This window comes from Panulirus ornatus, chromosome 73 (genome assembly GCF_036320965.1).
Source record: "Panulirus ornatus isolate Po-2019 chromosome 73, ASM3632096v1, whole genome shotgun sequence".
Lineage (NCBI taxonomy): Eukaryota > Metazoa > Arthropoda > Malacostraca > Decapoda > Palinuridae > Panulirus > Panulirus ornatus.
Genome location: NC_092296.1, coordinates 1,405,001 through 1,423,595, shown reverse-complemented (window position 1 = coordinate 1,423,595; position 18,595 = coordinate 1,405,001). Strand labels below are relative to the sequence as shown.

At 49.1% G+C, this 18,595-nt stretch overlaps 1 protein-coding gene across 2 annotated transcripts in view; it reads left to right on the top strand.

Moving 5' to 3' along the window:
- LOC139748311 (uncharacterized) overlaps window positions 1-18,595 on the top strand; it is a 73,711-nt gene that overhangs the window by 11,078 nt on the left and 44,038 nt on the right. The gene's annotated exons all lie outside the window — the stretch shown is intronic.

Genomic DNA, 18,595 nt, shown 5'->3' with positions numbered 1-18,595 from the left:
CTAATGATCACAGATAAGAATTGGGCAATGATGACTTATCGATGCTTTCCAGTTGGAAACCGAAGCATCAGATACGGGCGAGACGAGTGGAACCCAACCCTATGAACCCCAGGCAGTGATCTCTCTCTTCTCTCTCTCTCTCTCTCTCTCTCTCTCTCTCTCTCTCTCTCCCCCTGGGTGTCGGAACCGTCATCTCGGGCCCTATTGAAACTGCACCTGTGTGATCTGGCCATTACATCTGTTACCCGGAGCCCTAGTAACATGCTACCGGTGTGACCTGGGGACGTAATAACATACCTGTGTGACCCGGGGCCATAGTAACATGATACCTGTGTGACCTGGGAGCTGAGCCCGTCATCTGGGGTCCTAGTGACATGGTATCTGTGTGACCTGGGGCCCTAGTAGCGAAGATGTGGCTCATCAGAAATCAAGATATGCTTGTTGGCGTAGAAGGCCACGCACACACACACACACACACACACACACACACACGCACACCCTGCTTGCATTATGGAGGGTGCTTGAGGCGCATGGAGGTGGGTGAGGGTGGAGAGGGGTGGGTTGTGCCACGTTCACCAGTTGGCACGGTGCCTGTCTCTTGGTGCCCCGGGTTGTGGGCCCGGTCAGGACACGCGCACCAGTTGGCCGCCCAGCTCAGCAGCCTTCGACATCAAATGTTACATATCCATCGCGAATCTGTAGCCTTCTGAGTCTCCTTCACACGCGTTTACCAACTCGCTCTGTCTCCCTCCCTCAAACACGCATTTGCCAACTCTGTCTCCCTCGAACACGCGTTTACCAACCCTCTCTCCTCTGTCTATCTCTCTCTCTTAGCTACGTTAGTGACCTTCTTCCTCAAACACGCATTTACCAAGCGCCTCTTCCCCAGTCCCCCTTGTCTCTTTATCTCCCAGCTACACTTGTGACCTTTAGGGACCCGTGTCCGAGGAGGGATGCGAACCGGGAGCCTTGAATTGTGTGTGTGTGTGTGTGTGATGGTTCTGTTTCCTCCGCCAGTCTCCTGGTGAGGTGGTCCGCCCACCCCTATAATGATGTCGCCCATTGGCAGTGCTGACCTGACGTGACCTGACCTGTAATAGTGTCATTCATCGCCAGTGTTAACCTGGTATGACTTGTAATAGTGTCATTCATCGCCAGTGCTGACCTTGTGTGACCTAACCTGACCTTTGATGTTGAGAGGATGACCAGTGCTGACCTGACCTGGCGTGACCTGACCTGTGATGGTGTCACCATCACTAGTAGTGGTGTGCTCCACTCTCATCATGGTACAAACTCGTCTCATCTCTCCGTGATCTCTCTCTCTCTCTCTCTCTCTCTCTCTCTCTCTCTCTCTCTCTCTCTCTCTCTCTCTCTCAAACATGGGGGGGGGGGGGTGATAAAGCCATCTGTTCCTCGTCCCCGGGGTTCTCATCCGGGCATCAGAACCCCGGGGAAGAGCCGTGGTGACCAGACCCCGTAGTGACAGTATCAGTGGTGACCAGACCCCGTAGTGACAGTATGAGTGGTGACCAGATCCCGTAGTGACAGTATGAGTGGTGACCAGACCCCGTAGTGACAGTATGAGTGGTGACCAGACCCCGTAGTGACAGTATGAGTGGTGACCAGACCCCGTAGTGAGTGTATAAGTGGTGACCAGACCCCGTAGTGAGTGTATAAGTGGTGACCAGACCCCGTAGTGAGTGTATAAGTGGTGACCAGACCCCGTAGTGAGTGTATAAGTGGTGACCAGACCCCGTAGTGAGTGTATAAGTGGTGACCAGACCCCGTAGTGAGTGTATAAGTGGTGACCAGACCCCGTAGTGAGTGTATAAGTGGTGACCAGACCCCGTAGTGAGTGTATAAGTGGTGACCAGACCCCGTAGTGACAGTATAAGTGGTGACCAGACCCCGTAGTGACAGTATAAGTGGTGACCAGACCCCGTAGTGACAGTATAAGTGGTGACCAGACCCCGTAGTGAGTGTATAAGTGGTGACCAGACCCCGTAGTGAGTGTATAAGTGGTGACCAGACCCCGTAGTGACAGTATAAGTGGTGGCCAGACCCCGTAGTGACTGTATAAGTGGTGACATGACCCCGTAGTGACGGTGTCTGACTCTGGGGGGGGGGGGGGCGGAGGGGGGACGATTGATCGCGTCGTCCGTTCTGAATAAGTACAGACGGCAGCACTGTACACACACACACACACACACTTGACCTTCCCTCTCTGGGGGGCATTGGGGGGTAGGGAGTTGTCAGGAGGCTAAAGGTCCTGGTTGGGGGGATGAGGGGGGGGGTCACCACAGGGGGGTGCCTGGGGGTGGTGGTGAGGGGGGGTCACTACAGGGGGGTGCCTGGGGGTGGTGGTGAGGGGGGGGTCACCACAGGGGGGTGCCTGGGGGGGTAGTGATGGTGGCACGTCCAGGCTGGCACCCTGTCTGTCCCCCCCCCCCCGGGTCCCCTTAACCCCCGTGGTGTTGTGGCAGGTCAGGGCGCGCGGGGTGCGTGCCCCCCCCCCCCCTTCCTCTAGTATCTCCCAGGAGCCACCACGTGTTGACGTCTCCTGGGATGAATGTGGTCGTATGAGGCAACACACACACACACACACACACACACACACACACACACAGAGCAGGAAACCCCGTGGTTTTCCCTGGTGTGCAGGAGGGGGAAAGGGTCGGTGGTGTGTGTGTGTGTGTGTGTGCCGTTCCTGATGCGCCCTACGGGGACGAACAGTCCCTGTGGAACAGATGCTATCTCCTCTCCCCCCCCCCCCACGTCAGGAATCTTATCTTTAATCGCAGTGGCGTCGGCCAGGGGGGGGGGGGGGGTGTTAGTGGGGTGTCGTACCACCAGGACACAAGGAAGGCAACACCCCCCCTCCCCCATCCTCCCCAACCCCCCCGCAAGTCCTCTGGTTATCGCGCGGAGCCAAAATAATCGCCGTTGCCCCAGGTCAGGAGCGCCCCGGGGGGGTCGCCTCGTCCAACCGCTCCTCGTTGCCTCCGAGGTCGTCATGACGAAGGTTGCTCTCTCTCTCTCTCTCTCTCTCTCTCTCTCTCTCTCTCTCTCTCTCTCTCTCTCTCTCTCTCTCGTGATGATGGCCTTATCGCCGACCTGATCCAACGTGGAGAGTGGAGGGCCACGCGTGGCGCTCAATCGCGAACATTTGAGCGTTACAGTGTGTGTGCCGGGCTTCAGCCTCTCACCCACCTCTGTACCCACCTATGTAATCATCATCAGCTTGTCGCCCACCTCTGTACCCACCTATGTAATCATCATCAGCTTGTCGCCCACCTCTGTACCCACCTATGTAATCATCATCAGCTTGTCGCCCACCTCTGTAATCGTCTTTGTAACCACCTATGTAATATCAATCCACTGTGGAGGGTGAGGGAGGGAGAGGTCTAAGACCCACTGTGGCCTGAAATTTTTTTTTCTGCTACCGCACTGAGCTTGGGGTTGCTGGTGGGTGGGTTCGGAATCTCGTGGTGGGTTGCGGGGGTGGGCGTCCGCACCCCACCTGCCTCGTCCCAGATCAGTGCGCGTCGTGTCAGCAGACACCAGACCCACTCATATTTTTCCCCTTGCCAGTTTACAGTGTGTGTGTGTGTGTGTTGGTGTGTCTGTGTTTCTTTGTGTGTGTGTGTGTGTTGGTGTGTTTCTTTGTGTGTGTGTGTGTGTTGGTGTGTTTCTTTGTGTGTGTGTGTTGGTGTGTTTCTTTGTGTGTGTGTAAATGATTGCCATGTAAATGTAGATTTAACCTTGGTTGATTCTGACTTTTCTCTTAACCTGATGAAGTACATGAATATATTTTTTTTCTTTTCATACTTGATCGTCGTTTTCCACGTTAGCGAGGTAGCGCCAGGAACAGTCGAAGAAAGGCCGCACCCGCTCACATCCATTCTGTTGCTGTGATGTGTAATGCACCGAAACCACAGCTCCACATCCAGGTCCCACAGACCTTTCCATGGTTTACCCCAGGACGTTTCACATGTCCTGGTTCAGTCCATTGACAGTACGACAACCCCGGTATACCACATCGTTCCAGCTCGCTCTATCCCGTGCATGCCTCTCACCCTCCTGTCAGTTCACGCCCCGATCGCTCATAATCTTTGTCACTCCATCCTGCCACCTTCAATTTGGTCTTCCCGTTCTCCTTGTTCCCCTCCATCTCGGACACATGTATCCTCTTTGTCAACCTCTCCTCACTCATCCTCTCCATATGTCCAAACCATTCACCTCGCCCTCTTCTGCTCCCTCTCAACCATACTCATCTTGCTACCACACTTCTCTCATACTCTGTACCGGTAACTGGTTAGACTTAGATGATACAGCTGTCCTGTATGATACAGCTGTTCTGTATGATACATCTGTCGTACATGATGCAGGTGCCTTGGCTGATGCAGCTGCTCTGATACAGCTGTCCTAGGTGATACAGTTGTCCTGTATGATACAGGTGACCTGGCCGATACAGTTGCCCTGTGTTATACAGCTGCTCTGGTCGATACAGCTGCGCTGGCTAATACAGCTGCCATGTAACTCGTGGTGGTGGGGGGGTACAAGGCTCATGGAGCGCGAAATCGAAGGTTCGCGTCTCATTCTAGGTGGAATTTCGCGCTCGCACGTGCGCGAAATCTGCCGGACCGACCTGCAGGGAGGATGACAACATGGCAGACGAGGTCGTGGTCAGGTGGAGTCGTTTTGCCCTGACGTTCTCGTTAACCGGCGTCCCATTTTCGTTGACCAACGTCACGGCGAAAGTTCGTTGAGCAGTCTGCACGGCTTTAGGCTTCGTAGTGATCTGTCGTCGTTAAGCTTCACCTCGACACTTTCGTTAACCATCACCACGACAGATGGTCGTTATAACCATCACAATGACGATGTCGTTAACCACCACTTCACCCTCGTTAACCAACACCGTGACAGTATCGTTAAACCACTATCGTGAGACGTTTCTGACCAACACGATGACAAGTCCCTCCCCTTTATCCGCCCCCCCTAGTCAAGTGACGTCCCCTCCCAGCTCCCTTTCCCTTCCCCAGTGTCACGTGACGTCCCCCCTGGTGACGTCATGCATGAAGACGACACTAGATCTGGGTTATGAAGGCGCCCGAGTGTTGCCACTGCTTGAGCATTGTTTTTCCCCCGATATACATTCAACAATGCTATTACCATATATATATATATATATATATATATATATATATATATATATATATATATACCCCGATATTGCTTTGATATATACCAAGGGTTGATTAGAGACAATTGACAAATTTACGTCGTAATTGGAAGAAAAAAAAATATATATATATATATATATATATATATTAGTAATTAGCATACATTGTATTAATTAGAAGTAATTGGAATGATATATAAGATGGTCACTTATCTATATAAAAAGTTGATTTATATCACTTGCATGCGTAGGAGCAGCACATTAGAACATACTTAAAAGTATTTTCCTCATCAGGTACGATGAGTGAAGTGATGTGGTGATTATGAGGCTCATTAAGATTTAATGAGCTTCATTTTTACCGGGGATGAGGATGGTTGAGGCAGGGTGTTCAAGGTGGCGAAGGTACAGTGTTTCAGACCGGCTGATGGTAACACTGGAGGGGGTTGGGTCAGTTATTACCTAAGATATAATAATTACCTTTACTATCACTGTGATTATGATGAGAATTACCGATACTGTCCGCTGTAATTATGATGAGAATTACCTTTACTATCATCGCTGTAGTTATGATAATTACCTTCACTATCATCGCTGTAGTTATGATAATTGCCTTCACTATCATCGCTGTAGTTATGATAATTGCCTTCACTATCATCGCTGTAGTTATGATAATAATTAACTTTACTATCATCGCTGTAATTATGATGATCTATGTACACATCAGTGTTAGTAGGACGTCAGTGTGGCCAAAGTCAGTCTCGTAAACACCAGTGTTGGCAAGGATCCACCTCTCTCTCTCTCTGGTGAGGCATTGCACGTAATTTTGTCTCGTATTTCATAACGATTGCACACAGTGTTAGGAAAGAAACGCCGTGAGGGAGTTTATATATATATATATATATATATATATATATATATATAGAGAGAGAGAGAGAGAGAGAGCTGATGTGGCCTCTTCATATGTTCCTGGCGCTACCTCGCTAACGCGGGAAACGGCTATGAAGTATATATATGAAATATATACAGCAGAAAGACAATACACAATGTATACACATTTATACATGTATCTACACACACACACACACACACACACACACGTGTTACTTTCTCAATGTAAAACATTTTGACTTGGAGAATTCTTTGTATATCCGGGATGAATTGGCAAATGATATAGTTAGGCAACGTAATGATGTCATGAGAGAGAGAGAGAGAGAGAGAGAGAGAGAGAGAGAGAGAGAGAGAGAGAGAGAGAGAGAGAGAGAGAGAGAGAGAGAGAGACGCTGGCAAGGTTAAACGAACAATGATTCTATTGCTTAATGACAGCACAATTGGCCAATGAGGCTGTGTGTGTGTGTGTGTGTGTGTGTGTGTGTGTGTGTGTGTATTTGGATTTTTTCTTTTCCCTTCTTGATTGCATGGCATGAGAGAGAGAGAGAGAGAGAGAGAGAGAGAGAGAGAGAGAGAGAGAGAGAGAGAGAGAGAGAGAGAGAGATTCCATCTTCCCACATGACCTCTCTCTCTCTCCCTCCCCCGTGACCCGTAGGAGCAGAGAGGCAGGTCACGACGCGGTGGTGGTGGAGGTGGTCAGGCGAGCGATATGGAGGGAAAGGAGGGAATGTGTCGAGATTTTATCCAGGGCAAGATAATGATAAAGAATATCTTACTATCTATCTTTTGCTGGAGACTATATTTTTATATTTTTTTTCTTACGGAGATGTTTTACAACATGGAAGGGGAGGTTGTCAGAATATGTAGGGGGGGCGGGGGTGGGAGAGGGGGTGGAAGAGGATGTTGGGAGAGTGATACACACACACACACACACACACACACACACACACACACACACACACACACTGTTGACCGTGGCAATAATGCAGATGATATTTAATGAAAATCAAGATAGGGATGAAATCCCTTATCTTTAACCACTGATGAAAACGAAACCAGAGCGATGTGTTCTTTGCGTCGTCGTGAAAACAGAGGGAGAGTCGAACCCCGGGTGTGTGAGTGTGTGGAGTCGAACCCCGGTGTGTGTGTGTGTGTGTGTGTGTGTGTGTGTGTGTGTGTGTGGAGTCGAACCCCGTGTGTGTGTGTGTGTGTGTGTGTGTGTGGAGTCGAACCCCGGGTGTGTGTGTGTGTGTGTGTGTGTGTGTTGAATGTCAGGGGGAGGGGTTGGGGGAACAAAGTGGTATGCAAGGGCGGGGGAAAGGACGGAAGTTGCTTTGGCCGGTAAGTACTGGGAAAAGCATTTCCTCGGAAAACCTTAAGATTCCCTAATGTCTCGTGGTATTTATAACGGATGCGTATAACGTAATCTTCTCTCCTGTGTAAGGAGAAGAGAGGCGTATGTGAGTCACTCTATATCCCCCCTCCATTGCCACTGCTCAGAATGCCGCTCTGTGTTTACCCGTGTGTGTGTGTGTGTTGTCGTCCTGTCTATAGCGGTGACCCATGACGCACCGCCATCTTGGATTTCCGACACATCCTCTCCGGAAAGTAAACAAGGTTGGTGACGTCATCCCTGGTGTGGGCCATTGACACGGTGAGCACTGGCGGTGACGTCATGAACCCCGGCTGTGAGCCAATGGCTAGGGCCTGATTTACCGCTGATGTCATTACATAGTCCCAGACATTGTTGCTGTAAACATAATTGCTGTTATTGGTGTGATTTATGTAAGATATCACCCTTACTGTACACAGACACTTAAAGAAACAAAAGATGTTCACGCCCCGCATTAGGCCAGACGTTAAATATGACTTCCGTTAAGTCTGCAGACTTTAAAAGTTAACTCAGAGCTGGTAGAGAAAGTCCAGAGGAGGTCATCAAAAGATGTCACGAGAAGCGAGAGGGTTGAGTCACACAAGTGAAGAGGCCATGAGTCCGTATACCATGGAAGAGAAGAGTTGAGTGACTTATTGATTGTTTTTTTCTTTTCCCATATCAGTTTGATGACGTAGTGACACAACACACTTTGCTTCAGTTAGTGGAAATACGTTGCAGACTGGGGGAAACACTGTATTGACGAATTGGTCCCTGAAATCGGTGAGTTTTACGCCTCCTGGCCTCACTCTTTGGACGGCTTGGTGATGTGTGATGGTCGTATCCATGAAGGCAAATGCCCAGAGAGTTGTAAACACCTGTGTTATCATGGCTAATACAGACACGTGTTGTAAACACACACACACAAACTTGTCTGCCAAATGGCGTCCTAGCTACGTCTCTTCGTTGTATATCAACTGACTTGTATTTTTCTTGTATCTTCCCTGATGATGTGATTACTACACGAAAGTGCACTTGGGAACTTATCGTGTTTCATTTTCCCCGTGGACTCTTAAGAATATCTTGATCACGCGCAAAATTGTGATCCTTTCCAATATATATATATATATATATATATATATATATATATATATATATATATATATATATATATATATATATATATATATATATATATATATATATATATGTATGTATGAGGAAAACTCCGTCCTACATCCTGTTATTCCTGCTTTCATGAGGTATTAATACAGGAGGGAAAGATAGACAGATAAGGATAAGGAAAAAAGAATTCAGTCTGGGAAATTGCTGGGTACCGACCGGCTGGAGATAACGAAAAACCCACCATGGCTCGACGGGGCGGGGCGGCTGGGTGGGGAGGGGGCACGCCCGCCCCGCCCCACCCACCCACCGCCCACTTCCGGCTGCCGACCTTGAGGCTGCGTCATGGCGACTGGTCGCAAAATATTCCGGGTGCTCATTTCCGGTCTGGTCAGGGGTATGGGGGGGGGGGGGGGAGGTGTCATGCACCCCTACAACACCCTTCATATATAGAGAGAGACACACAGACAGTGACACTAGGAATGGTCAACAACCATAAACTCAATTTCGTTCAATATGTCGGTCCTTGAGCTGCACCCAGACCCTGGTGGTGATTGATTAACCTGTATGATTATAAGGTGTGTGTGTGTGTGTGTGTGTGTGTGTGTGGAAATCTGATCAATCAGCTTGGCATTTATTAATCATTTAAGATCCGGGAACTTTGATAGTCCCAGTTGTTCCCTGTTGAGCCATTAATGTTCGTGTGACATACATCCGGGATATGAGAGAGAGAGAGAGAGAGAGAGAGAGAGAGTCCAACATTATCAGTGTTCCTGTTTTTACTATCAAGTGTATTATCTGAACTATCAGTCATAGTTATGATAGCAGTTATTGCGGTTGTAATAGTTGTGATGATGGCCATAGGTGGAGATGTGGCTTTTCTTTTCCTTCTGTTGTTCGCCGTCGCCCATTTTCCATTGCCAAGCTTCAGCAGGTAAGAAGTATCACCGACGAATCGTTTTCTTTTTTCCGGTATGACGATGCATGGTGAAACGTCAGCATATAAAGCGGCCAATATTGACACTAGTCACGTACACACACACACACACACACACACACACACACACACACACACACACACAAAGTAATCATTAACATTGTCTCATAAACCCTGAATCAAAATACAGAAGCAGCATTGGGTGGGTGTGGGTTGTGCCAGAGGGAAGGGTGTCATGTGTCATAAACCACACGGACACATACGTCAGGCTGGGCAACATCGAAGAACAAGATACTCCATTGTGTGATAACGAGACTAGGAAAAGGATTATGCCATTATTTTCCACCCTCTTCCTTACCCTTACCCATCCATTATTTTCCTCTTCTCTGGGCTTGTGTGAGACTAGGTAGGAAAATTCGGGTGGGTCGAAGATAATTGATGATCCCACACGGTAGGAGGAAAAGACAGACAACAAGCGGAAGTTGGGCCTTACCGACTCGCTGTGTTGTGATACCCCGTGCCACTAGGCCCTGAGTTAGGTCCAACGGTATTTCTGATCCATTAAAGGATAGATCCGCCGGTATTTCTGACACGTTAGAGAATTCATTTACCGGATTGGACTCGCTTCTTATTCATTTGGGATTGCACTGTCCCTGCGGAAGGAGCAAGACTGGTTTACCAAGCTGATGATCAGACGTCTGGCTTTTGAGGAACCACGCCGACAACCTCCTCCTCCCTGACCACATGCAGAGGTGTGGAAGTTGAAGGTTAGGTAAGGCCGGGTTTCTGTAGGGGTGAGGAAACCCCCTTCCCCGATTCCAGCCTTGGAATTGGACGTGACATCGTGTGTGTGTGTTGGTGCATGTTGACTTTTGCCCATTGGTAGAAGTGGGTTAACTAAGGAACGCAAGGAGAAGAGTCGGTGGAAGAAGAGAAAGAAAGGGATGACAAGATGATATCCTCAGGGACAGAATGGTGGCCATCATGGATCGCTCTCGAAGAAGTCTTTGAACTGAAGGAAGGAAATAAAAAAAAAAAGCTTGAGAATTGGAACGATAGAGAGGTGAAAAGATGGATGGGGGGAGGAGACTCGTGAATTGAAAGCACCCTCCACACACACACACACACATGAACACACGCAGGCGTACGTGACCGACGCATCCTGTGGACTAGCCAGGAGTCCCAGTGTTCACAAAGGAAAAGAAAAAAAAAAAAAAAGGAAAGTAAGTTACGCCATGAGCGGGGGAGACCTGTGCCACGATTTGTCACACTGCCTGACTCAACCCGCTTTCGTGAAGACTGTGTGCCCTTGGGGAAGCCGAGGGTCACCCTTCGTCGTTCTGGTCATCCTCGAACTCCCGTACTCAGAAGAAGCACACGTGCAGCTCCTGACGAAGGATGGGGGGGGCGATGGTGAGGTTCTCCCGAACGCAAGCCATTGAGAGCTAACCAGGTCTCTTCACAGAACACGCAGTCTGGCTGGGGCATACGTGCTGCTTCTTGACCATGAACGTACGAAATTTCGATTATCTCTTCCACAGTTTCTGCGTGGGTAAGATTTGAGGAGGAGGAGGAGGAAGAGGATAATAATACATTTCTGTTGGCGAATAGAATGGTTTGTGTGTCTGCCGAACGCGGGATCATTTACTGCTGTGTGGAACAGACTGATGTCTGGTGTGATAACCTGTTTGTACCTGGTCAAACCAGGCAGGGAGTTATTTGTTCATAGGCGCAGAGGGAGCTAGACTTTAGTCAAGCAATCTCTCTCTCTCTCTCTCTCTCTCTCTCTCTCTCTCTCTCTCTCTCTATATATCTATATCTATATATATATATATATATATAATAAAGGCAGTCTTCAGAAGACACGTAAGGTGGATTTCAGTTTGGCTTTCCCTGGAAGCGTGTCTTTCTTGGACCCCCCTGTTGTTGCACCTCATAGGCTGACGAACCCGCTATTGTCTTAAGAATTGAGCAGTTGGATTTTTTTCCCCGCCACGGCGAGGTAGCGTCAGGAAGACACTTGTAGTGGCCTGGGTTGCGCACCTCTTCGTGTAATGTGCTGGAGCCGATCACCCAGAGCCACGCCCCACACACGGAATCCATGTTTTGCCTTGACCGCATCATATTACCTTACTGCAGCCCATTCACAGCACACACACACACACACCACCTGTCGCTCCAATTCTTCAGATCTAGCGTATCCACCCTGCTTAAAAGTTCAGGCCCCGGTACCTCAAAGCCTCCTTTATTCCACCCTTTCAGTGTCCTTCTTGGCCACTCATTCTCTCCTCCTTGCTCCCTCCGCTCCTGACACGCAGATCCTTTTGAGTCTCGCTTAACACACTCTCTCTCTCTCTCTCTCTCTCTCTCTCTCTCTCTCTCTCTCTCTCTCTCTCTGTCTTTCAGCCCACCCTGGTCCGCGCTGTCATGCCTTGTTTACGACCTAACCTGTCCCTGTACACTTTCATTCCCGACGCAGATAACCCGCCTCGCACCGTCATGCCATCGTCTGCTATTTGATTTCCAACAGATCCACCATCTTCCCATCTCGTGCAGTCAAGGCTTAAGGCACATGCACTCACGCCACACTGTCGGGACGACTTACCACTTCATCCATCCACTGTCGGGACGACTTACCACTTCATCCATCCACTGTCGGGACGACTTACCACTTCCTTCATCCACTGTCGGGACGACTTACCACTTTCTTCATCCATTGTCGGGACGAATTACCACCTCCTTCATCCACTGTCGGGGACGACTTACCTCCTCCTTCATCCACAGCTGCCACAGTTCACATGACAGCGCCCCCACCTCTGGCAACAAACTCATGCCTCGAAAAGTTTTCCTGGAGTGAGTCACTTGTGGGGCGGTTGGGCGGCTGTTGGGAAAAGCTTGGAGGGAGGGAGGGCCACTAAGTGCATCGTCTGTCTGCACCCTTCCCTTCCTGCCCTCTGGTGGTAGAGGGGTCACTCCATCGCCTCCCTCCATTTTCGTACCAGCAGGAGCCACAGAGAGGGGGGCCAAATGGAGGGGTTATTCATGCACATGTATAACACCTGCACAGAGGGGTCAGATGAAGGGGTCATTCATGCACATGTATTACACCTGCACAGAGGGGCCAGATGAAGGGGTTATTCATGCACATGTATTACACCTGCGTGCATACGTGTAGATGACAGACAAACAGGGAAGAGCTAACGAAAGTGACAGGTGAAACAGACAGACATATCGATTTATATCTATTTACAGTTTATCAGTCCTTTAGCTATCGTGTCCCCTGATGCATATGGCGTCCTAATACGTCTTTTCGTTGTGTATCAATTGACTTGTATTTCTTGTATTTCCCATGATATGATTATTACACGAAAGTGCACTTGGGAACTTGTATCATTTTCCTGTGGACTCGTAGGCATATATATATATATATATATATATATATATATATATATATATATATATATATATATGGAAGTGGGTGAAAAGGAGCCTCCATCTTCACTATCCCATCTCCACCTGTATAGATTAAGGACATACGTAACACCAGTACTGTCTCGCGGGGGTTGAATTCGTCATAGACCATCAGGTCGCGTGTTGTCTAGTTTTCCCTTGTGTACTGCCGCCCTGTACTGCCCCAGCGTTGTGCATCATGTACTCCAGTAACACCGGGCTGGGTCACCACCACCTCCCTGGTGTGTGCGTCTCCCCCAGGAGGCCAGCGTTACAACACGGGTGGCTGTGGCTTGCACAATTCTCCCCGGTTCCCTGAGGCCGTGTGTGTGTGTGTGTCATTCGTCGTTACATTTTTTCCTCGTTGTTAAGTTTTCCTAGTTTGTGGGGGTGGTTGGGGAGGGGAGGGGGGAGTTGGGGAGTGTAGAGGTCACCTCTCTCTCTCTCTCTCTCTCTCTCTCTCTCTCTCTCTCTCTCTCGCTATTACATACCTCGTCCGTCGTTGCGTCTGTAGGTCGTGCGTACGTAGTTGCCTCCGTACGTCGTGCTACCGTCTGTCGTTGCCTTAGATGGTCCTAGAGACAAGACACCAGCCTTTGATGGACCTACAGTGACCCTAGGGAGAGGGACGCCAGCCCTAGATGGGCTTAGATTGACCCTAGAGAGAGAGGGGGGGGGGACACCAGCCCTAGATGGACCTAGATTAACCCTAGAGAGAGAGAGGGGGGGACACCAGCCCTAGATGGACCTAGATTAACCCTAGAGAGAGGGGGGGGGGCACCAGCCCTAGATGGACCTAGATTAACCCTAGAGATAGAGGGGGGCACTAGCCCTAGATGTGTCTTTAGACACATAGGACACCCTCCTTCGACAGGACCGGTAAAGGGACACAGATGGATGAGTGTCAAGGAGAAACGCACGACCTCAGATTTCATCTCTGGACCCGTCATGTTCCAGTGTGAGGCTGGCAGCGGCGTTGAGTTCCAGGGAAGTGGGAGAGTCTGGTGAGCGAGAGAGGACGATTCATGACGTCTGTCTCGTGAATTAAAGATGACTCGTCACCAATTGGATGGGAGGAAGTTCCTCTGTAGCAGAGGGGAGTTAGCGGTACCCGCTATGCCAAGAGAGGGAGGTGCAGCGAAGGTTGAAAGAGTAGCATGTTTGTTGTGGGAGATTTAAGGAAGGTAGATGGAGAGGCTGGGTAGGGGTTGGGATGCACGGGTGCACAAGCCTCTCTTCCTACACACACACACTGCTCAAGAGATGGAAGGGCCACACGAGTGCCCAGCTGGGCACATGATGGTGCTGGGGTCGTGCGATTGGGACGACCCCAGCTGGGCACATGGTGGTGCTAGGGTCGTGCGCCTGGGACGACCCCCAGTGATGGTATGGGCGGGGTCTTGTGCTCGTCGTGGGCGGGGCATGGCATCGTGATACCGTAAGGGGCGCGTCTTAACGACTCTTGTCTGTTTTTGTTTTGACGAATTAGAAGTTTTCGTCAGGGGTCATTCCCGAAGTCTTTGAAGTTCTTAGATGCAAGTTAGATGGATATTGATTAGTTCTTAGAGCTGCGTGGGGCAATGCTGGCGAAGGGGCTTCTAAGAAAGTGATGCGCATGCAAATATACTGAAATTATATACTCCTACACTAGTATGATATAGTAATGGTATCCTTATATTATCACTAATGGAGTAAATTGATACTTATACAAAAGTATAGCTAATGTAGTGGTGGCATACTTGTACACTAGTATAACATAAATTGTATACTTGTATGCTAGTTTAATGGTATACTTATGTACGAGCATAACTGATACGGTGATGGTATTACACACGTAGCAGCAATTGATGAAGAGCAGAGCTACACGGATGTGTGTACGAGCAGGGTAAGTTGGTCCCCTTGGTTGGGGGATAGACGTCTCCATTAACTGTATGAAGATCTTTTTTTTTTTTTCCCCTTTCTCATATTGTCCGCACGCTTACCGCTAAACCATTTGAGATATATCAACAGAATTCCGTGTGCTTGTTGCTATAGGCTATATCTATAAGGAGTGCGTTTCTTATATAGAAATCTATCATAGTTACGATTATATAGCTAGTGGAATCTGACCCACCCGACCACTTACTGCTTCAAAATCCTCACTGACGTCACCATTGTTTCCTCGGATTGAAGATTTGAGCAAGTTCTGGCGAGGTGTCTTGAAAATGATGAAATAATTGAGGGGGTGGGGAAATATTGAGTGGTGGGGAAGTCTTGAGGAGGGGGAAGGGGGGGGGGAAGTCTTGGGAAACTGTTGTGTGGAGGGAAAGACTCGAACACTGTCAATTAAAATAAGCTTTCTACTAGGTTCACTATATATATATATATATATATATATATATATATATATATATATATATATATATATGAAGTATATATGTAGTGAACTCCTGTCTATATCTCTGACTCCCCCAAGGAGTGACCACAGCAAAAGTCTCCATTTATCCCTGATCTGACCTGCCTCCTTTACATACACCATTCCACGCATTTCTCTCCCTCCGGTGCTCTTGTTTCCCCATGTCGCAGGTCCTGCTCCTCCTCCGACACCAAACCCCTCTACACGTCCCTGTCGTACACCCTCCTTGTAAACTCCCAGTCTTGCGTTCTTTCCACGTGCCCAAACCACGTCAGAGCATATGCGTTTCACAACACGATCTACCACTCCAGACGGTTCATTCCCTCACGTTTCACAACACGATCTACCACTCCAGACGGTTCATTCCCTCACGTTTCACAACACTATCTACCACTCCAGACGGTTCATTCCCTCACGTTTCACAACACGATCTACCACTCCAGACGGTTCATTCCCTCACGTTTCACAACACGATCTACCACTCCAGACGGTTCATTCCCTCACGTTTCACAACACGATCTACCACTCCAGACGGTTCATTCCCTCACGTTTCACAACACGATCTACCACTCCAGACGGTTCATTCCCTCACGTTTCACAACACGATCTACCACTCCAGACGGTTCATTCCCTCACGTTTCACAACACGATCTACCACTCCAGACGGTTCATTCCCTCACGTTTCACAACACGATCTACCACTCCAGACGGTTCATTCCCTCACGTTTCACAACACGATCTACCACTCCAGACGGTTCATTCCCTCACGTTTCACAACACGATCTACCACTCCAGACGGTTCATTCCCTCACGTTTCACAACACGATCTACCACTCCAGACGGTTCATTCCCTCACGTTTCACAACACGATCTACCACTCCAGACGGTTCATTCCCTCACGTTTCACAACACGATCTACCACTCCAGACGGTTCATTCCCTCACGTTTCACAACACGATCTACCACTCCAGACGGTTCATTCCCTCACGTTTCACAACACGATCTACCACTCCAGACGGTTCATTCCCTCACGTTTCACAACACGATCTACCACTCCAGACGGTTCATTCCCTCACGTTTCACAACACGATCTACCACTCCAGACGGTTCATTCCCTCACGTTTCACAACACGATCTACCACTCCAGACGGTTCATTCCCTCACGTTTCACAACACGATCTACCACTCCAGACGGTTCATTCCCTCACGTTTCACAACACGATCTACCACTCCAGACGGTTCATTCCCTCACGTTTCACAACACGATCTACCACTCCAGACGGTTCATTCCCTCACGTTTCACAACACGATCTACCACTCCAGACGGTTCATTCCCTCACGTTTCACAACACGATCTACCACTCCAGACGGTTCATTCCCTCACGTTTCACAACACGATCTACCACTCCAGACGGTTCATTCCCTCACGTTTCACAACACGATCTACCACTCCAGACGGTTCATTCCCTCACGTTTCACAACACGATCTACCACTCCAGACGGTTCATTCCCTCACGTTTCACAACACGATCTACCACTCCAGACGGTTCATTCCCTCACGTTTCACAACACGATCTACCACTCCAGACGGTTCATTCCCTCACGTTTCACAACACGATCTACCACTCCAGACGGTTCATTCCCTCACGTTTCACAACACGATCTACCACTCCAGACGGTTCATTCCCTCACGTTTCACAACACGATCTACCACTCCAGACGGTTCATTCCCTCACGTTTCACAACACGATCTACCACTCCAGACGGTTCATTCCCTCACGTTTCACAACACGATCTACCACTCCAGACGGTTCATTCCCTCACGTTTCACAACACGATCTACCACTCCAGACGGTTCATTCCCTCACGTTTCACAACACGATCTACCACTCCAGACGGTTCATTCCCTCACGTTTCACAACACGATCTACCACTCCAGACGGTTCATTCCCTCACGTTTCACAACACGATCTACCACTCCAGACGGTTCATTCCCTCACGTTTCACAACACGATCTACCACTCCAGACGGTTCATTCCCTCACGTTTCACAACACGATCTACCACTCCAGACGGTTCATTCCCTCACGTTTCACAACACGATCTACCACTCCAGACGGTTCATTCCCTCACGTTTCACAACACGATCTACCACTCCAGACGGTTCATTCCCTCACGTTTCACAACACGATCTACCACTCCAGACGGTTCATTCCCTCACGTTTCACAACACGATCTACCACTCCAGACGGTTCATTCCCTCACGTTTCACAACACGATCTACCACTCCAGACGGTTCATTCCCTCACGTTTCACAACACGATCTACCACTCCAGACGGTTCATTCCCTCACGTTTCACAACACGATCTACCACTCCAGACGGTTCATTCCCTCACGTTTCACAACACGATCTACCACTCCAGACGGTTCATTCCCTCACGTTTCACAACACGATCTACCACTCCAGACGGTTCATTCCCTCACGTTTCACAACACGATCTACCACTCCAGACGGTTCATTCCCTCACGTTTCACAACACGATCTACCACTCCAGACGGTTCATTCCCTCACGTTTCACAACACGATCTACCACTCCAGACGGTTCATTCCCTCACGTTTCACAACACGATCTACCACTCCAGACGGTTCATTCCCTCACGTTTCACAACACGATCTACCACTCCAGACGGTTCATTCCCTCACGTTTCACAACACGATCTACCACTCCAGACGGTTCATTCCCTCACGTTTCACAACACGATCTACCACTCCAGACGGTTCATTCCCTCACGTTTCACAACACGATCTACCACTCCAGACGGTTCATTCCCTCACGTTTCACAACACGATCTACCACTCCAGACGGTTCATTCCCTCACGTTTCACAACACGATCTACCACTCCAGACGGTTCATTCCCTCACGTTTCACAACACGATCTACCACTCCAGACGGTTCATTCCCTCACGTTTCACAACACGATCTACCACTCCAGACGGTTCATTCCCTCACGTTTCACAACACGATCTACCACTCCAGACGGTTCATTCCCTCACGTTTCACAACACGATCTACCACTCCAGACGGTTCATTCCCTCACGTTTCACAACACGATCTACCACTCCAGACGGTTCATTCCCTCACGTTTCACAACACGATCTACCACTCCAGACGGTTCATTCCCTCACGTTTCACAACACGATCTACCACTCCAGACGGTTCATTCCCTCACGTTTCACAACACGATCT